We start from the raw sequence: 18,634 nt of genomic DNA on the forward strand, positions 1-18,634 counted from the left end.
TAAGCTTCTAATTTTAGTCATATATAATTTGTCAAAATATAACAAGTATTTAGCACGAGTGGGGTTCGAACCCACGCGGACACTTGTCCATTGGAACTTAAGTCCAACGCCTTAACCACTCGGCCATCGTGCTCTCTGTACCCTAGTGAACATAACTCTTTTTATTTTTTTCTTAATCTTCTAATTTTAATCATATATAATTTGTCAAAATATAACAAGTATTTAGCACGAGTGGGGTTCGAACTCACGCGGACACTTGTCCATTGGAACTAAAGTCCAACGCCTTAACCACTCGGCCATCGTGCTGTCTCCATCCTAGTGAACATAACTCTTTTTATTTTTTACTTAATCCTCTAATTTTAATCATATTTATTTTGTCAAAATATGACAAGTATTTAGCACGAGTGGGGTTCGAACCCACGCGGACACTTGTCCATTGGAAATTAAGTCCAATGCCTTAACCACTCGGCCATCGTGTTCTCTGTACTTTAGTCAACATAATTCTTTTTATATTTTCTTAATCTTGTTATTTTAATCATATTTAATTTGTCAAAATATAATAAGTATTTAGCACGAGTGGGGTTCGACCCCACACGCACACTTGTCCATTGGAACTTAAGTCCAACGCCTTAATCACTCGGCCATCGTGCTGTCTACATCCTAGTGAACATAACTCTTTTTATTTTTTACTTAATCTTCTAATTTAAATCATATTTTATTTGTCAAAATATAACAAGTATTTAGCACGAGTGGGGTTCGAACCCACGCGGACACTTGTCCATTGGAACTTAAGTCCAACGCCTTAACCACTCGGCCATCGTGCTCTCTGTATCCTAGTTAACATAATTCTTTTTATTATTTACTTAATCTTCTAATTTTAATCATATTTGATTTGTCAAAATATAACAAGTATTTAGCACGAGTGGGGTTCGAACCCACGCGGACACTTGTCCATTGGAACTTTAGTCCAACGCCTTAACCACGCGGCCATTGTGCTCTCTGTACTCTAGTGAACATAATTCTTTTTATATTTGCTTAATCTTCTAATTTTAATCATTTATAATTTGTCACAATATAACAAGTATTTAGCACGAATGGGGTTCGAACCCACGCGGACACTTGTCCATTGGAACTTAAGTCCAACGCCTTAACCACTCGGCCATCATGCTGTCTACATCCTAGTGATCATAACTCTTTTTTTTTTTACTTAATCTTCTAATTTTAATCATATTTTATTTGTCAAAATATAACAAATATTTAGCAAGAGTGGGGTTCGAACCCACGCGGACACTTGTCCATTGGAACTTAAGTCCAACGCCTTAACCACTCGGCTATCGTGCTCTCTGTACTCTAGTGAACATAATTCTTTTTATATTTTCTTAATCTTCTAATTTTAGTCATATATAATTTGTCAAAATATAACCAGTATTTAGCACGAGTGGGGTTCGAATCCACGCGGAAACTTGTCCATTGGAACTTAAGTCCAACGCCTTAACCACTCGGCCATCGTGCTCTCTGTATCCTAGTTAACATAATTCTTTTTATTATTTACTTAATCTTCTAATTTTAATCATATTTGATTTGTCAAAATATAACAAGTATTTAGCACGAGTGGGGTTCGAACCCACGCGGACACTTATCCATTGGAACTTTAGTCCAACGCCTTAACCACGTGGCCATTGTGCTCTCTGTACTCTAGTGAACATAATTCTTTTTATATTTGCTTAATCTTCTAATTTTAATCATTTATAATTTGTCAAATTATAACAAGTATTTAGCACGAATGGGGTTCGAACCCACGCGGACACTTGTCCATTGGCACTTAAGTCCAACGCCTTAACCACTCGGCCATCATGCTGTCTACATCCTAGTTATCATAACTCTTTTTTTTTTACTTAATCTTCTAATTTTAATCATATTTTATTTGTCAAAATATAACAAGTATTTAGCACGAGTGGGGTTCGAACCCACGCGGACACTTGTCCATTGGAACTTAAGTCCAACGCCTTAACCACTCGGCCATCGTGCTCTCTGTATCCTAGTAAACATAACTCTTTTTATTTTTTACTTAATCTTCTAATTTTAATCATATTTAATTTGTCAAAATATAACAAGTATTTAGCACGAGTGGGGTTCGAACCCACGCGGACACTTGTCCATTGGAACTTAAGTCCAACGCCTTAACCACTCGGCCATCGTGCTGTCTACATCCTAGTGAACATAACTCTTTTTATTTTTTACTTAATCCTCTAATTTTTAGCATATTTATTTTGTCAAAATATAACAAGTATTTAGCACGAGTGGGGTTCGAACCCACGCGCACACTTATCCATTGGAACTTAAGTCCAACGCCTTAACCTCACGGCCATCGTGCTCTCTGTACTCTAGTGAACATAATTCTTTTTATATTTGCTTAAGCTTCTAATTTTAGTCATATATAATTTGTCAAAATATAACAAGTATTTAGCACGAGTGGGGTTCGAACCCACGCGGACACTTGTCCATTGGAACTTAAGTCCAACGCCTTAACCACTCGGCCATCGTGCTCTCTGTACCCTAGTGAACACAACTCTTTTTATTTTTTTCTTAATCTTCTAATTTTAATCATATTTAATTTGTCAAAATATAACAAGTATTTAGCACGAGTGGGGTTCGAACTCACGCGGACACTTGTCCATTGGAACTTAAGTCCAACGCCTTAACCACTCGGCCATCGTGCTGTGTACATCCTAGTGAACATAACTCTTTTTATTTTTTACTTAATCCTCTAATTTATAGCATAATCATTTTGTCCAGATATAACAAGTATTTAGCACGAGTGGGGTTCGAACCCACGCGCACATTTGTCCATTGGAACTTAAGTCCAACGCCTTAACCACACGGCCATCGTGCTCTCTGTACTCTAGTGAACATAATTCTTTTTATATTTTCTTAATCTTCTAATTTTAGTCATATATAATTTGTCAAAATATAGCCAGTATTTAGCACGAGTGGGGTTCGAATCCACGCGGAAACTTGTCCATTGGAACTTATGTCCAACGCCTTAACCACTCGGCCATCGTGCTCTCTGTATCCTAGTAAACATAACTCTTTTTATTTTTTACTTAATCTTCTAATTTAAATCATATTTTATTTGTCAAAATATAACAAGTATTTAGCACTAGTGGGGTTCGAACCCACGCGGACACTTGTCCATTGGAACTTAAGTCCAACGCCTTAACCACTCGGCCATCGTGCTGTCAACATCCTGGTGAACATAACTCTTTTTATTTTTTACTTAATCTTCTATTTTTAATCATATATAATTTGTCAAAATATAACAAGTATTTAGCACGAGTGGGGTTCGAACCCACGCGGACACTTGTCCATTGGAACTTAAGTCCAACGCCTTAACCACTCGGCCATCGTGCTCTCTGTACCCTAGTGAACATAACTCTTTTTATGTTGTTCTTAATCTTCTAATTTTAATCATATTTAATTTGTCAACATATAACAAGTATTTAGCACGAGTGGGGTTCGAACCCACGCGGACACTTGTCCATTGGAACTTAAGTCCAACGCCTTAACCACTCGGCCATCGTGCTCTCTGTACCCTAGCGAACAAAACTCTTTTTATTTTTTTCTTAATCTTCTAATTTTAATCATATTTAATTTGTCAAAATATAACAAGTATTTAGCACGAGTGGGGTTCGAACTCACGCGGACACTTGTCCATTGGAACTAAAGTCTAACGCCTTAAACACTCGGCCATCGTGCTGTCTCCATCCTAGTGAACATAACTCTTTTTATTTTTTACTTAATCCTCTAATTTTAATCATATTTATTTTGTCAAAATATGACAAGTATTTAGCACAAGTGGGGTTCGAACCCACGCGGACACTTGTCCATTGGAAATAAGGTCCAATGCCTTAACCACTCGGCCATCCTGTTCTCTGTACTTTAGTCAACATAATTCTTTTTATATTTTCTTAATCTTGTAATTTTAATCATATTTAATTTGTCAAAATATAATAAGTATTTAGCACGAGTGGGGTTCGACCCCACACGCACACTTGTCCATTGGAACTTAAGTCCAACGCCTTAACCACTCGGCCATCGTGCTCTCTGTATCCTAGTTAACATAATTCTTTTTATTATTTACTTAATCTTCTAATTTTAATCATATTTGATTTGTCAAAATATAACAAGTATTTAGCACGAGTGGGGTTCGAACCCACGCGGACACTTGTCCATTGGAACTTTAGTCCAACGCCTTAACCACGCGGCCATTGTGCTCTCTGTACTCTAGTGAACATAATTCTTTTTATATTTGCTTAATCTTCTAATTTTAATCATTTATAATTTGTCAAAATATAACAAGTATTTAGCACGAATGGGGTTCGAACCCACGCGGACACTTGTCCATTGGAACTTAAGTCCAACGCCTTAACCACTCGGCCATCATGCTGTCTACATCCTAGTTATCATAACTCTTTTTTTTTTTACTTAATCTTCTAATTTTAATCATATTTTATTTGTCAAAATATAACAAGTATTTAGCACGAGTGGGGTTCGAACCCACGCGGACACTTGTCCATTGGAACTTAAGTCCAACGCCTTAACCACTCGGCCATCGTGCTGTCTACATCCTAGGTAACATAACTCTTTTTATTTTTTACTTATCTTCTAATTTTAATCATATTTATTTTGTAAAAATATAACAAGTGTTTAGCACGAGTGGGGTTCGAACCCACGCAGACACTTGTCCATTGGAACTTAAGTCCAACGCCTTAACCACTCGGCCATCGTGCTCTCTGTATCCTAGTAAACATAACTCTTTTTATTTTTTACTTAATCTTCTAATTTTAATCATATTTAATTTGTCAAAATATAACAAGTATTTAGCACGAGTGGGGTTCGAACTCACGCGGACACTTGTCCATTGGAACTTAAGTCCAACGCCTAAACCACTCGGCCATCCTGCTGTCTACATCCTAGTGAACATAACTCTTTTTATTTTTTACTTAATCCTCTAATTTATAGCATATTCATTTTGTCAAAATATAACAAGTATTTAGCACGAGTGGGGTTCGAACCCACGCGCACATTTGTCCATTGGAACTTAAGTCCAACGCCTTAACCACACGGCCATCGTGCTCTCTGTACTCTAGTGAACATAATTCTTTTTATATTTTCTTAATCTTCTAATTTTAGTCATATATAATTTGTCAAAATATAACCAGTATTTAGCACGAGTGGGGTTCGAATCCACGCGGAAACTTGTCCATTGGAACTTAAGTCCAACGCCTTAACCACTCGGCCATCGTGCTCTCTGTAACCGAGTAAACATAACTCTTTTTATTTTTTACTTAATCTTCTAATTTTAATCATATTTAATTTGTCAAAATATAACAAGTATTTAGCACGAGTGGGGTTCGAACCCACGCGGACACTTGTCCATTGGAACTTAAGTCCAACGCCTTAACCACTCGGCCATCGTGCTCTCTGTACCCTAGTGAACATAACTCTTTTTATTTTTTTCTTAATCTTCTAATTTTAATCATATTTAATTTGTAAAAATATAACAAGTATTTAGCACGAGTGGGGTTCGAACTCACGCGGACACTTGTCCATTGGAACTTAAGTCCAACGCCTTAACCACTCGGCCATCGTGCTGTCTACATCCTAGTGAACATAACTCTTTTTATTTTTTACTTAATCTTCTAATTTAAATCATATTTTATTTGTCAAAATATAACAAGTATTTAGCACGAGTGGGGTTCGAACCCACGCGGACACTTGTCCATTGGAACTTAAGTCCAACGCCTTAACCACTCGGCCATCGTGCTCTCTGTATCCTAGTTAACATAATTCTTTTTATTATTTACTTAATCTTCTAATTTTAATCATATTTGATTTGTCAAAATATAACAAGTATTTAGCACGAGTGGGGTTCGAACCCACGCGGACACTTCTCCATTGGAACTTTAGTCCAACGCCTTAACCACGCGGCCATTGTGCTCTCTGTACTCTAGTGAACATAATTCTTTTTATATTTGCTTAATCTTCTAATTTTAATCATTTATAATTTGTCAAAATATAACAAGTATTTAGCACGAATGGGGTTCGAACCCAGGGGGACACTTGTCCATTGGCACTTAAGTCCAACGCCTTAACCACTCGGCCATCATGCTGTCTACATCCTAGTTATCATAACTCTTTTTTTTTTACTTAATCTTCTAATTTTAATCATATTTTATTTGTCAAAATATAACAAGTATTTAGCACGAGTGGGGTTCGAACCCACGCGGACACTTGTCCATTGGAACTTAAGTCCAACGCCTTAACCACTCGGCCATCGTGCTGGCTACATCCTAGGTAACATAACTCTTGTTATTTTTTACTTATCTTCTAATTTTAATCATATTTATTTTGTCAAAATATAACAAGTGTTTAGCACGAGTGGGGTTCGAACCCACGCGGACACTTGTCCATTGGAACTTAAGTCCAACGCCTTAACCACTCGGCCATCGTGCTCTCTGTATCCTAGTAAACATAACTCTTTTTATTTTTTACTTAATCTTCTAATTTTAATCATATTTAATTTGTCAAAATATAACAAGTATTTAGCACGAGTGGGGTTCGAACCCACGCGGACACTTGTCCATTGGAACTTAAGTCCAACGCCTTAACCACTCGGCCATCGTGCTGTCTACATGCTAGTGAACATAACTCTTTTTTTTTTACTTAATCTTCTAATTTAAATCATATTTTATTTGTCAAAATATAACAAGTATTTAGCACGAGTGGGGTTCGAACCCACGCGGACACTTGTCCATTGGAACTTAAGTCCAACGCCTTAACCACTCGGCCATCGTGCTCTCTGTATCCTAGTTAACATAATTCTTTTTATTATTTACTTAATCTTCTAATTTTAATCATATTTGATTTGTCAAAATATAACAAGTATTTAGCACGAGTGGGGTTCGAACCCACGCGGACACTTGTCCATTGGAACTTTAGTCCAACGCCTTAACCACGCGGCCATTGTGCTCTCTGTACTCTAGTGAACATAATTCTTTTTATATTTGCTTAATCTTCTAATTTTAATCATTTATAATTTGTCAAAATATAACAAGTATTTAGCACGAATGGTGTTCGAACCCACGCGGACACTTGTCCATTGGCACTTAAGTCCAACGCCTTAACAACTCGGCCATCATGCTGTCTACATCCTAGTTATCATAACTCTTTTTTTTTTACTTAATCTTCTAATTTTAATCATATTTTATTTGTCAAAATATAACAAGTATTTAGCACGAGTGGGGTTCGAACCCACGCGGACACTTGTCCATTGGAACTTAAGTCCAACGCCTTAACCACTCGGCCATCGTGCTGTCTACATCCTAGGTAACATAACTCTTGTTATTTTTTACTTATCTTCTAATTTTAATCATATTTATTTTGTCAAAATATAACAAGTGTTTAGCACGAGTGGGGTTCGAACCCACGCGGACACTTGTCCATTGGAACTTAAGTCCAACGCCTTAACCACTCGGCCATCGTGCTCTCTGTATCCTAGTAAACATAACTCTTTTTATTTTTTACTTAATCTTCTAATTTTAATCATATTTAATTTGTCAAAATATAACAAGTATTTAGCACGAGTGGGGTTCGAACCCACGCGGACACTTGTCCATTGGAACTTAAGTCCAACGCCTTAACCACTCGGCCATCGTGCTGTCTACATCCTAGTGAACATAACTCTTTTTATTTTTTACTTAATCCTCTAATTTTTAGCATATTTATTTTGTCAAAATATAACAAGTATTTAGCACGAGTGGGGTTCGAACCCACGCGCACACTTGTCCATTGGAACTTAAGTCCAACGCCTTAACCTCACGGCCATCGTGCTCTCTGTACTCTAGTGAACATAATTCTTTTTAAATTTGCTTAAGCTTCTAATTTTAGTCATATATAATTTGTCAAAATATAACAAGTATTTAGCACGAGTGGGGTTCGAACTCACGCGGACACTTGTCCATTGGAACTTAAGTCCAACGCCTTAACCACTCGGCCATCGTGCTGTCTACATCCTAGTGAACATAACTCTTTTTATTTTTTACTTAATCCTCTAATTTATAGCATATTCATTTTGTCAAAATATAACAAGTATTTAGCACGAGTGGGGTTCGAACCCACGCGCACATTTGTCCATTGGAACTTAAGTCCAACGCCTTAACCACACGGCCATCGTGCTCTCTGTACTCTAGTGAACATAATTCTTTTTATATTTTCTTAATCTTCTAATTTTAGTCATATATAATTTGTCAAAATATAACCAGTATTTAGCACGAGTGGGGTTCGAATCCACGCGGAAACTTGTCCATTGGAACTTAAGTCCAACGCCTTAACCACTCGGCCATCGTGCTCTCTGTATCCTAGTAAACATAACTCTTTTTATTTTTTACTTAATCTTCTAATTTTAATCATATTTAATTTGTCAAAATATAACAAGTATTTAGCACTAGTGGGGTTCGAACCCACGCGGACACTTTTCCATTGGAACTTAAGTCCAACGCCTTAACCACTCGGCCATCGTGCTGTCAACATCCTGGTGAACATAACTCTTTTTATTTTTTACTTAATCTTCTATTTTTAATCATATATAATTTGTCAAAATATAACAAGTATTTAGCACGAGTGGGGTTCGAACCCACGCGGACACTTGTCCATTGGAACTTAAGTCCAACGCCTTAACCACTCGGCCATCGTGCTCTCTGTACCCTAGTGAACATAACTCTTATTATGTTGTTCTTAATCTTCTAATTTTAATCATATTTAATTTGTCAACATATAACAAGTATTTAGCACGAGTGGGGTTCGAACCCACGCGGACACTTGTCCATTGGAACTTAAGTCCAACGCCTTAACCACTCGGCCATCGTGCTGTCTACATCCTAGTGAACATAACTCTTTTTATTTTTTACTTAATCCTCTAATTTTTAGCATATTTATTTTGTCAAAATATAACAAGTATTTAGCACGAGTGGGGTTCGAACCCACGCGGACACTTGTCCATTGGAACTTTAGTCCAACGCCTTAACCACGCGGCCATTGTGCTCTCTGTACTCTAGTGAACATAATTCTTTTTATATTTGCTTAATCTTCTAATTTTAATCATTTATAATTTGTCAAAATATAACAAGTATTTAGCACGAATGGGGTTCGAACCCACGCGGACACTTGTCCATTGGAACTTAAGTCCAACGCCTTAATCACTCGGCCATCATGCTGTCTACATCCTAGTTATCATAACTCTTTTTTTTTTTACTTAATCTTCTAATTTTAATCATATTTTATTTGTCAAAATATAACAAGTATTTAGCACGAGTGGGGTTCGAACCCACGCGGACACTTGTCCATTGGAACTTAAATCCAACGCCTTAACCACTCGGCCATCGTGCTGTCTACATCCTAGGTAACATAACTCTTTTTATTTTTTACTTAATCTTCTAATTTTAATCATATTTATTTTGTCAAAATATAACAAGTGTTTAGCACGAGTGGGGTTCGAACCCACGCGGACACTTGTCCATTGGAACTTAAGTCCAACGCCTTAACCACTCGGCCATCGTGCTCTCTGTATCCTAGTAAACATAACTCTTTTTATTATTTACTTAATCTTCTTATTTTAATCATATTTAATTTGTAAAAATATAACAAGTATTTAGCACGAGTGGGGTTCGAACCCATGCGGACACTTGTCCATTGGAACTTAAGTCCAACGCCTTAACCACTCGGCCATCTTGCTGTCAACATCCTGGTGAACATAACTCTGTTTATTTTTTACTTAATCTTCTATTTTTAATCATATATAATTTGTAAAATATAACAAGTATTTAGCACGAGTGGAGTTCGAACCCACGCAGACACTTGTCCATTGGAACTTAAGTCCAACGCCATAACCACTCGGCCATCGGTCTCTCTGTACCCTAGCGAACATAACTCTTTTTATGTTGTTCTTAATCTTCTAATTTTAATCATATTTAATTTGTCAAAATATAACAAGTATTTAGCACGAGTGGGGTTCGAACCCACGCGGACACTTGTCCATTAGAACTTAAGTCCAACGCCTTAACCACTCGGCCATCGTGCTGTCTACATCCTAGTGAACATAACTCTTTTTATTTTTTACTTAATCCTCTAATTTTTAGCATATTTATTTTGTCAAAATATAACAAGTATTTAGCACGAGTGGGGTTCGAACCCACGCGCACACTTGTCCATTGGAACTTAAGTCCAACGCCTTAACCACTCGGCCATCGTGCTCTCTGTACCCTAGTGAACATAACTCTTTTTATTTTTTTCTTAATCTTCTAATTTTAATCATATTTAATTTGTAAAAATATAACAAGTATTTAGCACGAGTGGGGTTCGAACTCACGCGGACACTTGTCCATTGGAACTTAAGTCCAACGCCTTAACCACTCGGCCATCGTGCTGTCTACATCCTAGTGAACATAACTCTTTTTATTTTTTACTTAATCCTCTAATTTATAGCATATTTATTTTGTCAAAATATAACAAGTATTTAGCACGAGTGGGGTTCGAACCCACGCGCACATTTGTCCATTGGAACTTAAGTCCAACGCCTTAACCACACGGCCATCGTGCTCTCTGTACTCTAGTGAACATAATTCTTTTTATATTTTCTTAATCTTCTAATTTTAGTCATATATAATTTGTCAAAATATAACCAGTATTTAGCACGAGTGGGGTTCGAATCCGCGCGGAAACTTGTCCATTGGAACTTAAGTCCAACGCCTTAACCACTCGGCCATCGTGCTCTCTGTATCCTAGTAAACATAACTCTTATTATTTTTTACTTAATCTTCTAATTTTAATCATATTTAATTTGTCAAAATATAACAAGTATTTAGCACGAGTGGGGTTCGAACCCACGCGGACACTTGTCCATTGGAACTTAAGTCCAACGCCTTAACCACTCGGCCATCGTGCTGTAAACATCCTGGTGAACATAACTCTTTTTATTTTTTACTTAATCTTCTATTTTTAATCATATATAATTTGTCAAAATATAACAAGTATTTAGCACGAGTGGGGTTCGAACCCACGCGGACACTTGTCCATTGGAACTTAAGTCCAACGCCTTAACCACTCGGCCATCGTGCTCTCTGTACCCTAGTGAACATAACTCTTTTTATTTTTTACTTAATCTTCTAATTTTAATCATATTTAATTTGTCAAAATATAACAAGTATTTAGCACGAGTGGGGTTCGAACCCACACGGACACTTGTCCATTGGAACTTAAGTCCAACGCCTTAACCACTCGGCCATCGTGCTGTCTACATCCTAGTGAACATAACTCTTTTTATTTTTTACTTAATCCTCTAATTTTTAGCATATTTATTTTGTCAAAATATAACAAGTATTTAGCACAAGTGGGGTTCGAACCCACGCGCACACTTGTCCATTGGAACTTAAGTCCAACGCCTTAACCTCACGGCCATCGTGCTCTCTGTACTCTAGTGAACATAATTCTTTTTATATTTGCTTAAGCTTCTAATTTTAGTCATATATAATTTGTCAAAATATAACAAGTATGTAGCACGAGTGGGGTTCGAACCCACGCGGTCACTTGTCCATTGGAACTTAAGTCCAACGCCTTAACCACTCGGCCATCGTGCTCTCTGTACCCTAGTGAACATAACTCTTTTTATTTTTTTCTTAATCTTCTAATTTTAATCATATTTAATTTGTCAAAATATAACAAGTATTTAGCACGAGTGGGGTTCGAACTCACGCAGACACTTGTCCATTGGAACTTAAGTCCAACGCCTTAACCACTCGGCCATCGTGCTGTCTACATCCTAGTGAACATAACTCTTTTTATTTTTTACTTAATCCTCTAATTTTTAGCATATTTATTTTGTCAAAATATAACAAGTATTTTGCACGAGTGGGGTTCGAACCCACGCGCACACTTGTCCATTGGAACTTAAGTCCAACGCCTTAACCACACGGCCATCGTGCTCTCTGTACTCTAGTGAACATAATTCTTTTTATATTTTCTCAATCTTCTAATTTTAGTCATATATAATTTGTCAAAATATAACCAGTATTTAGCACGAGTAGGGTTCGAATCCACGCGGAAACTTGTCCATTGGAACTTAAGTCCAACGCCTTAACCACTCGGCCATCGCGCTGTCAACAGCCTAGTGAACATAACTCTTTTTATTTTTTACTTAATCTTCTAATTTTTATCATATATAATTTGTCAAAATATAACAAGTATTTAGCACGAGTGGGGTTCGAACCCACGCGGACACTTGTCCATTGGAACTTAAGTCCATCGCCTTAACCACTCGGCCATCGTTCTCTCTGTATCCTAGTGAACATAACTCTTTTTATTTTTTACTTAATCTTCTAATTTTAATCATATTTAATTTGTCAAAATATAACAAGTATTTAGCACGAGTGGGGTTCGAACTCACGCGGACACTTGTCCATTGGAACTTAAGTCCAACGCCTTAACCACTCGGCCATCGTGCTGTCTACATCCTAGTTAACATAACTCTTTTTATTTTTTACTTAATCCTCTAATTTTAATCATATTTATTTTGTCAAAATATGACAAGTATTTAGCACGAGTGGGGTTCGAACCCACGCGGACACTTGTCCATTGGAACTTAAGTCCAACGCCTTAACAACTCGGCCATCGTGTTCTCTGTACTTTAGTCAACATAATTCTTTTTATATTTTCTTAATCTTGTAATTTTAATCATATTTAATTTGTCAAAATATAATAAGTATTTAGCACGAGTGGGGTTCGACCCCACGCGCACACTTGTCCATTGGAACTTAAGTCCAACGCCTTAATCACTCGGCCATCGTGCTGTCTACATCCTAGTGAACATAACTCTTTTTATTTTTTACTTAATCTTCTAATTTAAATCATATTTTATTTGTCAAAATATAACAAGTATTTAGCACGAATGGGGTTCGAACCCACGCGGACACTTGTCCATTGGAACTTAAGTCGAACGCCTTAAACACTCGGCCATCGTCCTGTCTACATCCTAGTGATCATAACTCTTTTGTTTTTTACTTAATCTTCTAATTTTAATCATATTTTATTTGTCAAAATATAACAAGTATTTAGCACGAGTGGGGTTCGAACCCACGCGGACACTTGTCCATTGGAACTTAAGTCCAACGCCTAAACCACTCGGCCATCGTGCTGTCTACATCCTAGTGAACATAACTCTTTTTATTTTTTACTTAATCTTCTAATTTTAATCATATTTATTTTGTCAAAATATAACAAGTGTTTAGCACGAGTGGGGTTCGAACCCACGCAGACACTTGTCCATTGGAACTTAAGTCCAACGCCTTAACCACTCGGCCATCGTGCTCTCTGTATCCTAGTAAACATAACTCTTTTTATTTTTTACTTAATCTTCTAATTTTAATCATATCTAATTTGTCAAAATATAACAAGTATTTAGCACGAGTGGGGTTCGAACCCACGCGGACACTTGTCCATTGGAACTTAAGTCCTACGCCTTAACGACTCGGCCATCGTGCTGTCAACATCCTGGTGAACATAACTCTTTTTATTTTTTACTTAATCTTCTATTTTTAATCATATATAATTTGTCAAAATATAACAAGTATTTAGCACGAGTGGGGTTCGAACCCACGCGGAGAGTTGTCCATTGGAACTTAAGTCCAACGCCTTAACCACTCGGCCATCGTGCTCTCTGTACCCTAGTGAACATAACTCTTTTTATGTTGTTCTTAATCTTCTAATTTTAATCATATTTAATTTGTCAAAATATAACAAGTATTTAGCACGAGTGGGGTTCGAACCCACGCGGACACTTGTCCATTGGAACTTAAGTCCAACGCCTTAACCACTCGGCCATCGTGCTGTCTACATCCTAGTGAACATAACTCTTTTTATTTTTTACTTAATCCTCTAATTTTTAGCATATTTATTTTGTCAAAATATAACAAGTATTTAGCACGAGTGGGGTTCGAACCCACGCGGACACTTGTCCATTGGAACTTAAGTCCAACGCCTTAACCACTCGGCCATCGTGCTCTCTGTACTCTAGTGAACATAATTCTTTTTTTATTTGCTTAATCTTCTAATTTTAGTCATATATAATTTGTCAAAATATAACCAGTATTTAGCACGAGTGGGGTTCGAATCCACGCGGAAACTTGTCCATTGGAACTTAAGTCCAACGCCTTAACCACTCGGCCATCGCGCTGTCAACATCCCAGTGAACATAACTCTTTTTATTTTTTACTTAATCTTCTAATTTTAATCATATATAATTTGTAAAAATATAACAAGTATTTAGCACGAGTGGGGTTCGAACCGACGCGGACACTTGTCCATTGGAACTTAAGTCCAACGCCTTAACCACTTAGCCATCGTGCTCTCTGTATCCTAGTGAACATAACTCTTTTTATTTTTTACTTAATCTTCTAATTTTAATCATATTTAATTTGTCAAAATATAACAAGTATTTAGCACGAGTGGGGTTACATCCCACGCGGACACTTGTCCATTGGAACTTAAGTCCAACGCCTTAACCACTCGGCCATCGTGCCGTCTACATCCGCCTGAACATAACTCTTTTTATTTTTTACTTAATCCTCTAATTTTAATCATATTTATTTTGTCACAATATAAAAAGTATTTAGCACGTGCGGGGTTCGAACCCACACGGACACTTGTCCATTGGAACTTAAGTCCAACGCCTTAACCACTCGGCCCTCGTGCTCTCTGTACTCTAGTGAACATAATTCTTTTTATATTTTCTTAATCTTCTCATTTTAGTCATATATAATTTGTCAAAATATAACAAGTATTTAGCACGAGTGGGGTTCGAACCCACGCGGACACTTGTCCATTTGAAACTTAAGTCCAACGCCTTAACCAGTCGGCCATCGTGCTGTCTACATCCTAGTGATCACACCTCGTTTTTTTTTTTACTTAATCTTCTAATTTAAATCATATTTAATTTGTCAAAATATAACAAGTATTTAGCACGAGTGGGGTTCGAACCCACGCGGACACTTGTCCATTGGAACTTAAGTCCAACGCCTTAACCACTCGGCCATCGTGCCGTCTACATCCGCCTGAACATAACTCTTTTTATTTTTTACTTAATCCTCTAATTTTAATAATATTTATTTTGTCAAAATATAACAAGTATTTAGAACGAGTGGGGTTCGAACCCACGCGGACACTTGTCCATTGTGACTTAAGTCCAACGCCTTAACCACTCGGCCATCGTGCTCTCTGTATCCTAGTGAACATAACTCTTTTTTTTTTTACTTAATCTTCTATTTTTAATCATATTATATTTGTCAAAATATAACAAGTATTTAGCACGAGTGGGGTTCGATCCCACGCGGACACTTGTCCATTGGAACTTAAGTCCAACGCCTTAACCACTCGGCCATCGTGCCGTCTACATCCTGGTGAACATAACTCTTTTTATTTTTTACTTAATCCTCTAAGTTTAATCATATTTATTTTGTAAAAATACAACAAGTATTTAGCATGAGTGGGGTTCGAACCCACGCGGACACTTGTCCATTGGAACTTAAGTCCAACGCCTTAACCACTCGGCCATCATGCTGTCTACATGCGTGTGAACATAACTCTTTTTATTTTTTACTTAATCCTCTAATTTTAATCATATTTATTTTGTCAAAATATAAAATGTATGTAGCACTTGTGGGGTTCGAACCCACGCGGACACTTGTCCATTGGAACTTAAGTCCAATGCCTTAACCACGCGGCCATTGTGCTCTCGGTACTCTAGTGAACATAATTCTTTTTATATTTGCTTAATCTTCTAATTTTAGTCATATATAATTTGTCAAAATATAACAAGTATTTAGCACGAGTGGGGCTCGAACCCACGCGGACACTTGTCCATTGGAACTTAAGTCCAACGCCTTAACCACTCGGCCATCGTGCTGTCTACATCCGTGTGAACATAACTCTTTTTATTTTTTACTTAATCCTCTAATTTTAATCATATTTATTTTGTCAAAATATAACAAGTATTTAGCACGAGTGGGGTTTGAACCCACGCGGACAATTGTCCATTGGAACTTAAGTCCAACGCCTTAACCATTCGGCCATCGTGCTCTCTGTACTCTAGTGAACATAATTCTTTTTATATTTGCTTAATCTTCTAATTTTAGTCATATATAATTTGTCAAAATATAACAAGTATTTAGCACGAGTGGGGTTCGAACCCACGCGGACACTTGTCCATTGGAACTTAAGTCCAACGCCTTAACCACTCGGCCATCGTGCTGTCAACATCCTAGTGAACATAACTCTTTTTATTTTTTACTTAATCTTCTACTTTTAATCATATATAATTTGTCAAAATATAACAAGTATTTAGCACGAGTGGGGTTCGAACCCATGCTGACACTTGATCATTGGAACTTAAGTCCAACGCCTTAACCACTCGGCCATCGTGCTCTCTCTGTCCTAGTGAACATAACTCTTTTTATTTTTTACTTAATCTTCTAATTTTAATCATATTTAATTTTTCAAAATATAACAAGTATTTAGCACGAGTGGGGTTCGAACCCACGCGGACACTTGTCCATTGGAACTTAAGTCCAACGCATTAACCACTCGGCCATCGTGCCGTTTACATCCGTCTGAACATAACTCTTTTTATTTTTTACTTAATCTACTAATTTTAATCATATTTAATTTGACAAAATATAACAAGTATTTAGCACGAGTGGGGTTCGAACCCACGCGGACACTTGTCCATTGGAACTAAGGTCCAACGCCTTAACCACTCGGCCATCGTGGTGTCTACATGCGTGTGAAAATAACTCTTTTTATTTTTTACTTAATCTTCTAATTTTAATCATATTTAATTTGTCAAAATATAACAAGTATTTAGCACGAGTGGGGTTCGAACCCACGCGGACACTTGTCCATTGGAACTTAAGTCCAACGCCTTAACCACTCGGCCATCGTGCTGTCTACATCCGTGTGAACATAACTCTTTTTATATTTTACTTAATCCTCTAATTTTAATCATATTTATTTTGTCAAAATATAACAAGTATTTAGCACGAGTGGGGTTCGAACCCACGCGGACACTTGTCCATTGGAACTTAAGTCCAACGCCTTAACCACTCGGCCATCGTGCTGCCTACATCCTAGTGAACATAACTCTTTTTATTTTTTACTTAATCCTCTAATTTTAATCATATTTATTTTGTCACAATATAAAAAGTATTTAGCACGTGCGGGGTTCGAACCCACACGGACACTTGTCCATTGGAACTTAAGTCCAACGCCTTAACCACTCGGCCCTCGTGCTCTCTGTACTCTAGTGAACATAATTCTTTTTATATTTTCTTAATCTTCTCATTTTAGTCATATATAATTTGTCAAAATATAACAAGTATTTAGCACGAGTGGGGTTCGAACCCACGCGGACACTTGTCCATTTGAAACTTAAGTCCAACGCCTTAACCAGTCGGCCATCGTGCTGTCTACATCCTAGTGATCACACCTCGTTTTTTTTTTTACTTAATCTTCTAATTTAAATCATATTTAATTTGTCAAAATATAACAAGTATTTAGCACGAGTGGGGTTCGAACCCACGCGGACACTTGTCCATTGGAACTTAAGTCCAACGCCTTAACCACTCGGCCATCGTGCCGTCTACATCCGCCTGAACATAACTCTTTTTATTTTTTACTTAATCCTCTAATTTTAATAATATTTATTTTGTCAAAATATAACAAGTATTTAGAACGAGTGGGGTTCGAACCCACGCGGACACTTGTCCATTGTGACTTAAGTCCAACGCCTTAACCACTCGGCCATCGTGCTCTCTGTATCCTAGTGAACATAACTCTTTTTTTTTTTACTTAATCTTCTATTTTTAATCATATTATATTTGTCAAAATATAACAAGTATTTAGCACGAGTGGGGTTCGATCCCACGCGGACACTTGTCCATTGGAACTTAAGTCCAACGCCTTAACCACTCGGCCATCGTGCCGTCTACATCCTGGTGAACATAACTCTTTTTATTTTTTACTTAATCCTCTAAGATTAATCATATTTATTTTGTAAAAATACAACAAGTATTTATCACGAGTGGGGTTCGAACCCACGCGGACACTTGTCCATTGGAACTTAAGTCCAACGCCTTAACCACACGGCCATCGTGCTCTCTGTATCCTAGTGAACATAACTCTTTTTATTTTTTACTTAATCTTCTAATTTTAATCATATTTAATTTGTCAAAATATAACAAGTATTTAACACGAGTGGGGTTCGAACCCACGCGGACACTTGTCCATTGGAACTTAAGTCCAACGCCTTAACCACTCGGCCATCGTGCTCTCTGTATCCTGGTGAACACACCTCTTCTTATTTTTTACTTAATCTTCTAATTTTAATCATATTTAATTTGTCAAAATATAACAAGTATTTAGCACGAGTGGGGTTCGAACCCACGCGGACACTTGTCCATTGGAACTTAAGTCCAACGCCTTAACCACTCGGCCATCGTGCTGTCTACATGCGTGTGAACATAACTCTTTT

The 18,634-nt window shown here is 37.2% G+C and overlaps 97 non-coding genes across 97 annotated transcripts; all 97 read right to left on the bottom strand.

Moving 5' to 3' along the window:
• Positions 1–50: 50 nt before the first annotated feature.
• Trnal-uaa (transfer RNA leucine (anticodon UAA)) lies at positions 51–133 on the bottom strand. The gene has a single exon. It is a non-coding gene; the product is annotated as a tRNA-Leu (tRNA).
• A 263-nt stretch (positions 134–396) lies between these two features.
• Positions 397–479, bottom strand: Trnal-uaa (transfer RNA leucine (anticodon UAA)). Its single transcript has one exon. It is a non-coding gene; the product is annotated as a tRNA-Leu (tRNA).
• An 89-nt stretch (positions 480–568) lies between these two features.
• Trnal-uaa (transfer RNA leucine (anticodon UAA)) lies at positions 569–651 on the bottom strand. Its single transcript has one exon. It is a non-coding gene; the product is annotated as a tRNA-Leu (tRNA).
• A 90-nt stretch (positions 652–741) lies between these two features.
• Trnal-uaa (transfer RNA leucine (anticodon UAA)) lies at positions 742–824 on the bottom strand. The gene has a single exon. It is a non-coding gene; the product is annotated as a tRNA-Leu (tRNA).
• A 90-nt stretch (positions 825–914) lies between these two features.
• On the bottom strand, positions 915–997 carry Trnaf-aaa (transfer RNA phenylalanine (anticodon AAA)). Its single transcript has one exon. It is a non-coding gene; the product is annotated as a tRNA-Phe (tRNA).
• An 89-nt stretch (positions 998–1,086) lies between these two features.
• Trnal-uaa (transfer RNA leucine (anticodon UAA)) lies at positions 1,087–1,169 on the bottom strand. The gene has a single exon. It is a non-coding gene; the product is annotated as a tRNA-Leu (tRNA).
• An 89-nt stretch (positions 1,170–1,258) lies between these two features.
• Positions 1,259–1,341, bottom strand: Trnal-uaa (transfer RNA leucine (anticodon UAA)). The gene has a single exon. It is a non-coding gene; the product is annotated as a tRNA-Leu (tRNA).
• Positions 1,342–1,430: 89 nt separating this feature from the next.
• Positions 1,431–1,513, bottom strand: Trnal-uaa (transfer RNA leucine (anticodon UAA)). The gene has a single exon. It is a non-coding gene; the product is annotated as a tRNA-Leu (tRNA).
• A 90-nt stretch (positions 1,514–1,603) lies between these two features.
• Trnaf-aaa (transfer RNA phenylalanine (anticodon AAA)) lies at positions 1,604–1,686 on the bottom strand. The gene has a single exon. It is a non-coding gene; the product is annotated as a tRNA-Phe (tRNA).
• An 89-nt stretch (positions 1,687–1,775) lies between these two features.
• Positions 1,776–1,858, bottom strand: Trnal-uaa (transfer RNA leucine (anticodon UAA)). The gene has a single exon. It is a non-coding gene; the product is annotated as a tRNA-Leu (tRNA).
• An 88-nt stretch (positions 1,859–1,946) lies between these two features.
• Trnal-uaa (transfer RNA leucine (anticodon UAA)) lies at positions 1,947–2,029 on the bottom strand. The gene has a single exon. It is a non-coding gene; the product is annotated as a tRNA-Leu (tRNA).
• Positions 2,030–2,119: 90 nt separating this feature from the next.
• Trnal-uaa (transfer RNA leucine (anticodon UAA)) lies at positions 2,120–2,202 on the bottom strand. Its single transcript has one exon. It is a non-coding gene; the product is annotated as a tRNA-Leu (tRNA).
• Positions 2,203–2,292: 90 nt separating this feature from the next.
• Positions 2,293–2,375, bottom strand: Trnal-uaa (transfer RNA leucine (anticodon UAA)). Its single transcript has one exon. It is a non-coding gene; the product is annotated as a tRNA-Leu (tRNA).
• An 89-nt stretch (positions 2,376–2,464) lies between these two features.
• Trnal-uaa (transfer RNA leucine (anticodon UAA)) lies at positions 2,465–2,547 on the bottom strand. Its single transcript has one exon. It is a non-coding gene; the product is annotated as a tRNA-Leu (tRNA).
• Positions 2,548–2,637: 90 nt separating this feature from the next.
• Positions 2,638–2,720, bottom strand: Trnal-uaa (transfer RNA leucine (anticodon UAA)). Its single transcript has one exon. It is a non-coding gene; the product is annotated as a tRNA-Leu (tRNA).
• Positions 2,721–2,810: 90 nt separating this feature from the next.
• Trnal-uaa (transfer RNA leucine (anticodon UAA)) lies at positions 2,811–2,893 on the bottom strand. Its single transcript has one exon. It is a non-coding gene; the product is annotated as a tRNA-Leu (tRNA).
• Positions 2,894–2,982: 89 nt separating this feature from the next.
• Trnal-uaa (transfer RNA leucine (anticodon UAA)) lies at positions 2,983–3,065 on the bottom strand. Its single transcript has one exon. It is a non-coding gene; the product is annotated as a tRNA-Leu (tRNA).
• A 90-nt stretch (positions 3,066–3,155) lies between these two features.
• On the bottom strand, positions 3,156–3,238 carry Trnal-uaa (transfer RNA leucine (anticodon UAA)). Its single transcript has one exon. It is a non-coding gene; the product is annotated as a tRNA-Leu (tRNA).
• A 90-nt stretch (positions 3,239–3,328) lies between these two features.
• Positions 3,329–3,411, bottom strand: Trnal-uaa (transfer RNA leucine (anticodon UAA)). The gene has a single exon. It is a non-coding gene; the product is annotated as a tRNA-Leu (tRNA).
• A 90-nt stretch (positions 3,412–3,501) lies between these two features.
• Positions 3,502–3,584, bottom strand: Trnal-uaa (transfer RNA leucine (anticodon UAA)). Its single transcript has one exon. It is a non-coding gene; the product is annotated as a tRNA-Leu (tRNA).
• A 435-nt stretch (positions 3,585–4,019) lies between these two features.
• Positions 4,020–4,102, bottom strand: Trnal-uaa (transfer RNA leucine (anticodon UAA)). Its single transcript has one exon. It is a non-coding gene; the product is annotated as a tRNA-Leu (tRNA).
• A 90-nt stretch (positions 4,103–4,192) lies between these two features.
• Positions 4,193–4,275, bottom strand: Trnaf-aaa (transfer RNA phenylalanine (anticodon AAA)). The gene has a single exon. It is a non-coding gene; the product is annotated as a tRNA-Phe (tRNA).
• Positions 4,276–4,364: 89 nt separating this feature from the next.
• Trnal-uaa (transfer RNA leucine (anticodon UAA)) lies at positions 4,365–4,447 on the bottom strand. Its single transcript has one exon. It is a non-coding gene; the product is annotated as a tRNA-Leu (tRNA).
• An 89-nt stretch (positions 4,448–4,536) lies between these two features.
• On the bottom strand, positions 4,537–4,619 carry Trnal-uaa (transfer RNA leucine (anticodon UAA)). The gene has a single exon. It is a non-coding gene; the product is annotated as a tRNA-Leu (tRNA).
• An 89-nt stretch (positions 4,620–4,708) lies between these two features.
• Trnal-uaa (transfer RNA leucine (anticodon UAA)) lies at positions 4,709–4,791 on the bottom strand. The gene has a single exon. It is a non-coding gene; the product is annotated as a tRNA-Leu (tRNA).
• Positions 4,792–4,881: 90 nt separating this feature from the next.
• Positions 4,882–4,964, bottom strand: Trnal-uaa (transfer RNA leucine (anticodon UAA)). Its single transcript has one exon. It is a non-coding gene; the product is annotated as a tRNA-Leu (tRNA).
• Positions 4,965–5,054: 90 nt separating this feature from the next.
• Positions 5,055–5,137, bottom strand: Trnal-uaa (transfer RNA leucine (anticodon UAA)). The gene has a single exon. It is a non-coding gene; the product is annotated as a tRNA-Leu (tRNA).
• Positions 5,138–5,226: 89 nt separating this feature from the next.
• Positions 5,227–5,309, bottom strand: Trnal-uaa (transfer RNA leucine (anticodon UAA)). Its single transcript has one exon. It is a non-coding gene; the product is annotated as a tRNA-Leu (tRNA).
• Positions 5,310–5,399: 90 nt separating this feature from the next.
• Trnal-uaa (transfer RNA leucine (anticodon UAA)) lies at positions 5,400–5,482 on the bottom strand. Its single transcript has one exon. It is a non-coding gene; the product is annotated as a tRNA-Leu (tRNA).
• Positions 5,483–5,572: 90 nt separating this feature from the next.
• On the bottom strand, positions 5,573–5,655 carry Trnal-uaa (transfer RNA leucine (anticodon UAA)). The gene has a single exon. It is a non-coding gene; the product is annotated as a tRNA-Leu (tRNA).
• A 90-nt stretch (positions 5,656–5,745) lies between these two features.
• Positions 5,746–5,828, bottom strand: Trnal-uaa (transfer RNA leucine (anticodon UAA)). The gene has a single exon. It is a non-coding gene; the product is annotated as a tRNA-Leu (tRNA).
• Positions 5,829–5,918: 90 nt separating this feature from the next.
• Positions 5,919–6,001, bottom strand: Trnaf-aaa (transfer RNA phenylalanine (anticodon AAA)). The gene has a single exon. It is a non-coding gene; the product is annotated as a tRNA-Phe (tRNA).
• Positions 6,002–6,261: 260 nt separating this feature from the next.
• Trnal-uaa (transfer RNA leucine (anticodon UAA)) lies at positions 6,262–6,344 on the bottom strand. Its single transcript has one exon. It is a non-coding gene; the product is annotated as a tRNA-Leu (tRNA).
• Positions 6,345–6,433: 89 nt separating this feature from the next.
• Positions 6,434–6,516, bottom strand: Trnal-uaa (transfer RNA leucine (anticodon UAA)). Its single transcript has one exon. It is a non-coding gene; the product is annotated as a tRNA-Leu (tRNA).
• Positions 6,517–6,606: 90 nt separating this feature from the next.
• On the bottom strand, positions 6,607–6,689 carry Trnal-uaa (transfer RNA leucine (anticodon UAA)). The gene has a single exon. It is a non-coding gene; the product is annotated as a tRNA-Leu (tRNA).
• An 88-nt stretch (positions 6,690–6,777) lies between these two features.
• Trnal-uaa (transfer RNA leucine (anticodon UAA)) lies at positions 6,778–6,860 on the bottom strand. Its single transcript has one exon. It is a non-coding gene; the product is annotated as a tRNA-Leu (tRNA).
• A 90-nt stretch (positions 6,861–6,950) lies between these two features.
• Positions 6,951–7,033, bottom strand: Trnaf-aaa (transfer RNA phenylalanine (anticodon AAA)). The gene has a single exon. It is a non-coding gene; the product is annotated as a tRNA-Phe (tRNA).
• Positions 7,034–7,293: 260 nt separating this feature from the next.
• On the bottom strand, positions 7,294–7,376 carry Trnal-uaa (transfer RNA leucine (anticodon UAA)). Its single transcript has one exon. It is a non-coding gene; the product is annotated as a tRNA-Leu (tRNA).
• An 89-nt stretch (positions 7,377–7,465) lies between these two features.
• Trnal-uaa (transfer RNA leucine (anticodon UAA)) lies at positions 7,466–7,548 on the bottom strand. Its single transcript has one exon. It is a non-coding gene; the product is annotated as a tRNA-Leu (tRNA).
• A 90-nt stretch (positions 7,549–7,638) lies between these two features.
• Trnal-uaa (transfer RNA leucine (anticodon UAA)) lies at positions 7,639–7,721 on the bottom strand. The gene has a single exon. It is a non-coding gene; the product is annotated as a tRNA-Leu (tRNA).
• Positions 7,722–7,811: 90 nt separating this feature from the next.
• Trnal-uaa (transfer RNA leucine (anticodon UAA)) lies at positions 7,812–7,894 on the bottom strand. The gene has a single exon. It is a non-coding gene; the product is annotated as a tRNA-Leu (tRNA).
• Positions 7,895–7,983: 89 nt separating this feature from the next.
• On the bottom strand, positions 7,984–8,066 carry Trnal-uaa (transfer RNA leucine (anticodon UAA)). Its single transcript has one exon. It is a non-coding gene; the product is annotated as a tRNA-Leu (tRNA).
• A 90-nt stretch (positions 8,067–8,156) lies between these two features.
• Trnal-uaa (transfer RNA leucine (anticodon UAA)) lies at positions 8,157–8,239 on the bottom strand. The gene has a single exon. It is a non-coding gene; the product is annotated as a tRNA-Leu (tRNA).
• An 89-nt stretch (positions 8,240–8,328) lies between these two features.
• Positions 8,329–8,411, bottom strand: Trnal-uaa (transfer RNA leucine (anticodon UAA)). The gene has a single exon. It is a non-coding gene; the product is annotated as a tRNA-Leu (tRNA).
• A 90-nt stretch (positions 8,412–8,501) lies between these two features.
• Trnal-uaa (transfer RNA leucine (anticodon UAA)) lies at positions 8,502–8,584 on the bottom strand. Its single transcript has one exon. It is a non-coding gene; the product is annotated as a tRNA-Leu (tRNA).
• A 90-nt stretch (positions 8,585–8,674) lies between these two features.
• Trnal-uaa (transfer RNA leucine (anticodon UAA)) lies at positions 8,675–8,757 on the bottom strand. Its single transcript has one exon. It is a non-coding gene; the product is annotated as a tRNA-Leu (tRNA).
• Positions 8,758–8,847: 90 nt separating this feature from the next.
• Trnal-uaa (transfer RNA leucine (anticodon UAA)) lies at positions 8,848–8,930 on the bottom strand. The gene has a single exon. It is a non-coding gene; the product is annotated as a tRNA-Leu (tRNA).
• Positions 8,931–9,020: 90 nt separating this feature from the next.
• On the bottom strand, positions 9,021–9,103 carry Trnaf-aaa (transfer RNA phenylalanine (anticodon AAA)). Its single transcript has one exon. It is a non-coding gene; the product is annotated as a tRNA-Phe (tRNA).
• An 89-nt stretch (positions 9,104–9,192) lies between these two features.
• On the bottom strand, positions 9,193–9,275 carry Trnal-uaa (transfer RNA leucine (anticodon UAA)). Its single transcript has one exon. It is a non-coding gene; the product is annotated as a tRNA-Leu (tRNA).
• An 89-nt stretch (positions 9,276–9,364) lies between these two features.
• On the bottom strand, positions 9,365–9,447 carry Trnal-uaa (transfer RNA leucine (anticodon UAA)). Its single transcript has one exon. It is a non-coding gene; the product is annotated as a tRNA-Leu (tRNA).
• A 90-nt stretch (positions 9,448–9,537) lies between these two features.
• On the bottom strand, positions 9,538–9,620 carry Trnal-uaa (transfer RNA leucine (anticodon UAA)). Its single transcript has one exon. It is a non-coding gene; the product is annotated as a tRNA-Leu (tRNA).
• Positions 9,621–9,710: 90 nt separating this feature from the next.
• Trnal-uaa (transfer RNA leucine (anticodon UAA)) lies at positions 9,711–9,793 on the bottom strand. Its single transcript has one exon. It is a non-coding gene; the product is annotated as a tRNA-Leu (tRNA).
• Positions 9,794–10,055: 262 nt separating this feature from the next.
• On the bottom strand, positions 10,056–10,138 carry Trnal-uaa (transfer RNA leucine (anticodon UAA)). The gene has a single exon. It is a non-coding gene; the product is annotated as a tRNA-Leu (tRNA).
• Positions 10,139–10,228: 90 nt separating this feature from the next.
• On the bottom strand, positions 10,229–10,311 carry Trnal-uaa (transfer RNA leucine (anticodon UAA)). The gene has a single exon. It is a non-coding gene; the product is annotated as a tRNA-Leu (tRNA).
• Positions 10,312–10,401: 90 nt separating this feature from the next.
• Positions 10,402–10,484, bottom strand: Trnal-uaa (transfer RNA leucine (anticodon UAA)). Its single transcript has one exon. It is a non-coding gene; the product is annotated as a tRNA-Leu (tRNA).
• Positions 10,485–10,574: 90 nt separating this feature from the next.
• Trnal-uaa (transfer RNA leucine (anticodon UAA)) lies at positions 10,575–10,657 on the bottom strand. Its single transcript has one exon. It is a non-coding gene; the product is annotated as a tRNA-Leu (tRNA).
• Positions 10,658–10,746: 89 nt separating this feature from the next.
• On the bottom strand, positions 10,747–10,829 carry Trnal-uaa (transfer RNA leucine (anticodon UAA)). Its single transcript has one exon. It is a non-coding gene; the product is annotated as a tRNA-Leu (tRNA).
• Positions 10,830–10,919: 90 nt separating this feature from the next.
• Positions 10,920–11,002, bottom strand: Trnal-uaa (transfer RNA leucine (anticodon UAA)). The gene has a single exon. It is a non-coding gene; the product is annotated as a tRNA-Leu (tRNA).
• Positions 11,003–11,092: 90 nt separating this feature from the next.
• Trnal-uaa (transfer RNA leucine (anticodon UAA)) lies at positions 11,093–11,175 on the bottom strand. Its single transcript has one exon. It is a non-coding gene; the product is annotated as a tRNA-Leu (tRNA).
• Positions 11,176–11,265: 90 nt separating this feature from the next.
• On the bottom strand, positions 11,266–11,348 carry Trnal-uaa (transfer RNA leucine (anticodon UAA)). Its single transcript has one exon. It is a non-coding gene; the product is annotated as a tRNA-Leu (tRNA).
• A 90-nt stretch (positions 11,349–11,438) lies between these two features.
• Trnal-uaa (transfer RNA leucine (anticodon UAA)) lies at positions 11,439–11,521 on the bottom strand. The gene has a single exon. It is a non-coding gene; the product is annotated as a tRNA-Leu (tRNA).
• An 89-nt stretch (positions 11,522–11,610) lies between these two features.
• Positions 11,611–11,693, bottom strand: Trnal-uaa (transfer RNA leucine (anticodon UAA)). Its single transcript has one exon. It is a non-coding gene; the product is annotated as a tRNA-Leu (tRNA).
• Positions 11,694–11,783: 90 nt separating this feature from the next.
• On the bottom strand, positions 11,784–11,866 carry Trnal-uaa (transfer RNA leucine (anticodon UAA)). The gene has a single exon. It is a non-coding gene; the product is annotated as a tRNA-Leu (tRNA).
• A 90-nt stretch (positions 11,867–11,956) lies between these two features.
• On the bottom strand, positions 11,957–12,039 carry Trnal-uaa (transfer RNA leucine (anticodon UAA)). The gene has a single exon. It is a non-coding gene; the product is annotated as a tRNA-Leu (tRNA).
• Positions 12,040–12,128: 89 nt separating this feature from the next.
• On the bottom strand, positions 12,129–12,211 carry Trnal-uaa (transfer RNA leucine (anticodon UAA)). The gene has a single exon. It is a non-coding gene; the product is annotated as a tRNA-Leu (tRNA).
• Positions 12,212–12,301: 90 nt separating this feature from the next.
• On the bottom strand, positions 12,302–12,384 carry Trnal-uaa (transfer RNA leucine (anticodon UAA)). The gene has a single exon. It is a non-coding gene; the product is annotated as a tRNA-Leu (tRNA).
• Positions 12,385–12,474: 90 nt separating this feature from the next.
• On the bottom strand, positions 12,475–12,557 carry Trnal-uaa (transfer RNA leucine (anticodon UAA)). The gene has a single exon. It is a non-coding gene; the product is annotated as a tRNA-Leu (tRNA).
• A 90-nt stretch (positions 12,558–12,647) lies between these two features.
• Trnal-uaa (transfer RNA leucine (anticodon UAA)) lies at positions 12,648–12,730 on the bottom strand. The gene has a single exon. It is a non-coding gene; the product is annotated as a tRNA-Leu (tRNA).
• Positions 12,731–12,819: 89 nt separating this feature from the next.
• Trnal-uaa (transfer RNA leucine (anticodon UAA)) lies at positions 12,820–12,902 on the bottom strand. The gene has a single exon. It is a non-coding gene; the product is annotated as a tRNA-Leu (tRNA).
• Positions 12,903–13,164: 262 nt separating this feature from the next.
• Positions 13,165–13,247, bottom strand: Trnal-uaa (transfer RNA leucine (anticodon UAA)). The gene has a single exon. It is a non-coding gene; the product is annotated as a tRNA-Leu (tRNA).
• Positions 13,248–13,337: 90 nt separating this feature from the next.
• On the bottom strand, positions 13,338–13,420 carry Trnal-uaa (transfer RNA leucine (anticodon UAA)). The gene has a single exon. It is a non-coding gene; the product is annotated as a tRNA-Leu (tRNA).
• Positions 13,421–13,510: 90 nt separating this feature from the next.
• Positions 13,511–13,593, bottom strand: Trnal-uaa (transfer RNA leucine (anticodon UAA)). Its single transcript has one exon. It is a non-coding gene; the product is annotated as a tRNA-Leu (tRNA).
• A 90-nt stretch (positions 13,594–13,683) lies between these two features.
• Positions 13,684–13,766, bottom strand: Trnal-uaa (transfer RNA leucine (anticodon UAA)). Its single transcript has one exon. It is a non-coding gene; the product is annotated as a tRNA-Leu (tRNA).
• Positions 13,767–13,856: 90 nt separating this feature from the next.
• On the bottom strand, positions 13,857–13,939 carry Trnal-uaa (transfer RNA leucine (anticodon UAA)). Its single transcript has one exon. It is a non-coding gene; the product is annotated as a tRNA-Leu (tRNA).
• A 90-nt stretch (positions 13,940–14,029) lies between these two features.
• On the bottom strand, positions 14,030–14,112 carry Trnal-uaa (transfer RNA leucine (anticodon UAA)). Its single transcript has one exon. It is a non-coding gene; the product is annotated as a tRNA-Leu (tRNA).
• An 89-nt stretch (positions 14,113–14,201) lies between these two features.
• Positions 14,202–14,284, bottom strand: Trnal-uaa (transfer RNA leucine (anticodon UAA)). Its single transcript has one exon. It is a non-coding gene; the product is annotated as a tRNA-Leu (tRNA).
• Positions 14,285–14,374: 90 nt separating this feature from the next.
• On the bottom strand, positions 14,375–14,457 carry Trnal-uaa (transfer RNA leucine (anticodon UAA)). Its single transcript has one exon. It is a non-coding gene; the product is annotated as a tRNA-Leu (tRNA).
• Positions 14,458–14,547: 90 nt separating this feature from the next.
• Trnal-uaa (transfer RNA leucine (anticodon UAA)) lies at positions 14,548–14,630 on the bottom strand. The gene has a single exon. It is a non-coding gene; the product is annotated as a tRNA-Leu (tRNA).
• Positions 14,631–14,720: 90 nt separating this feature from the next.
• Trnal-uaa (transfer RNA leucine (anticodon UAA)) lies at positions 14,721–14,803 on the bottom strand. Its single transcript has one exon. It is a non-coding gene; the product is annotated as a tRNA-Leu (tRNA).
• An 89-nt stretch (positions 14,804–14,892) lies between these two features.
• Positions 14,893–14,976, bottom strand: Trnal-uaa (transfer RNA leucine (anticodon UAA)). Its single transcript has one exon. It is a non-coding gene; the product is annotated as a tRNA-Leu (tRNA).
• Positions 14,977–15,066: 90 nt separating this feature from the next.
• Positions 15,067–15,149, bottom strand: Trnal-uaa (transfer RNA leucine (anticodon UAA)). Its single transcript has one exon. It is a non-coding gene; the product is annotated as a tRNA-Leu (tRNA).
• A 262-nt stretch (positions 15,150–15,411) lies between these two features.
• Trnal-uaa (transfer RNA leucine (anticodon UAA)) lies at positions 15,412–15,494 on the bottom strand. Its single transcript has one exon. It is a non-coding gene; the product is annotated as a tRNA-Leu (tRNA).
• Positions 15,495–15,584: 90 nt separating this feature from the next.
• Trnal-uaa (transfer RNA leucine (anticodon UAA)) lies at positions 15,585–15,667 on the bottom strand. The gene has a single exon. It is a non-coding gene; the product is annotated as a tRNA-Leu (tRNA).
• Positions 15,668–15,929: 262 nt separating this feature from the next.
• Positions 15,930–16,012, bottom strand: Trnal-uaa (transfer RNA leucine (anticodon UAA)). Its single transcript has one exon. It is a non-coding gene; the product is annotated as a tRNA-Leu (tRNA).
• A 90-nt stretch (positions 16,013–16,102) lies between these two features.
• Trnal-uaa (transfer RNA leucine (anticodon UAA)) lies at positions 16,103–16,185 on the bottom strand. The gene has a single exon. It is a non-coding gene; the product is annotated as a tRNA-Leu (tRNA).
• Positions 16,186–16,274: 89 nt separating this feature from the next.
• Positions 16,275–16,357, bottom strand: Trnal-uaa (transfer RNA leucine (anticodon UAA)). The gene has a single exon. It is a non-coding gene; the product is annotated as a tRNA-Leu (tRNA).
• Positions 16,358–16,447: 90 nt separating this feature from the next.
• On the bottom strand, positions 16,448–16,530 carry Trnal-uaa (transfer RNA leucine (anticodon UAA)). The gene has a single exon. It is a non-coding gene; the product is annotated as a tRNA-Leu (tRNA).
• Positions 16,531–16,620: 90 nt separating this feature from the next.
• Positions 16,621–16,703, bottom strand: Trnal-uaa (transfer RNA leucine (anticodon UAA)). The gene has a single exon. It is a non-coding gene; the product is annotated as a tRNA-Leu (tRNA).
• Positions 16,704–16,966: 263 nt separating this feature from the next.
• Trnal-uaa (transfer RNA leucine (anticodon UAA)) lies at positions 16,967–17,049 on the bottom strand. The gene has a single exon. It is a non-coding gene; the product is annotated as a tRNA-Leu (tRNA).
• Positions 17,050–17,139: 90 nt separating this feature from the next.
• On the bottom strand, positions 17,140–17,222 carry Trnal-uaa (transfer RNA leucine (anticodon UAA)). Its single transcript has one exon. It is a non-coding gene; the product is annotated as a tRNA-Leu (tRNA).
• Positions 17,223–17,312: 90 nt separating this feature from the next.
• On the bottom strand, positions 17,313–17,395 carry Trnal-uaa (transfer RNA leucine (anticodon UAA)). The gene has a single exon. It is a non-coding gene; the product is annotated as a tRNA-Leu (tRNA).
• Positions 17,396–17,484: 89 nt separating this feature from the next.
• Positions 17,485–17,568, bottom strand: Trnal-uaa (transfer RNA leucine (anticodon UAA)). The gene has a single exon. It is a non-coding gene; the product is annotated as a tRNA-Leu (tRNA).
• A 90-nt stretch (positions 17,569–17,658) lies between these two features.
• Positions 17,659–17,741, bottom strand: Trnal-uaa (transfer RNA leucine (anticodon UAA)). The gene has a single exon. It is a non-coding gene; the product is annotated as a tRNA-Leu (tRNA).
• Positions 17,742–18,003: 262 nt separating this feature from the next.
• Trnal-uaa (transfer RNA leucine (anticodon UAA)) lies at positions 18,004–18,086 on the bottom strand. The gene has a single exon. It is a non-coding gene; the product is annotated as a tRNA-Leu (tRNA).
• Positions 18,087–18,176: 90 nt separating this feature from the next.
• On the bottom strand, positions 18,177–18,259 carry Trnal-uaa (transfer RNA leucine (anticodon UAA)). The gene has a single exon. It is a non-coding gene; the product is annotated as a tRNA-Leu (tRNA).
• Positions 18,260–18,349: 90 nt separating this feature from the next.
• Trnal-uaa (transfer RNA leucine (anticodon UAA)) lies at positions 18,350–18,432 on the bottom strand. Its single transcript has one exon. It is a non-coding gene; the product is annotated as a tRNA-Leu (tRNA).
• A 90-nt stretch (positions 18,433–18,522) lies between these two features.
• Positions 18,523–18,605, bottom strand: Trnal-uaa (transfer RNA leucine (anticodon UAA)). Its single transcript has one exon. It is a non-coding gene; the product is annotated as a tRNA-Leu (tRNA).
• Between the last annotated feature and the right edge of the window lie 29 nt (positions 18,606–18,634).

This window comes from Euprymna scolopes, chromosome 37, assembly GCF_053919585.1.
Source record: "Euprymna scolopes isolate OS-2025 chromosome 37, ASM5391958v1, whole genome shotgun sequence".
Classification (NCBI taxonomy): Eukaryota; Metazoa; Mollusca; class Cephalopoda; order Sepiida; family Sepiolidae; genus Euprymna; species Euprymna scolopes.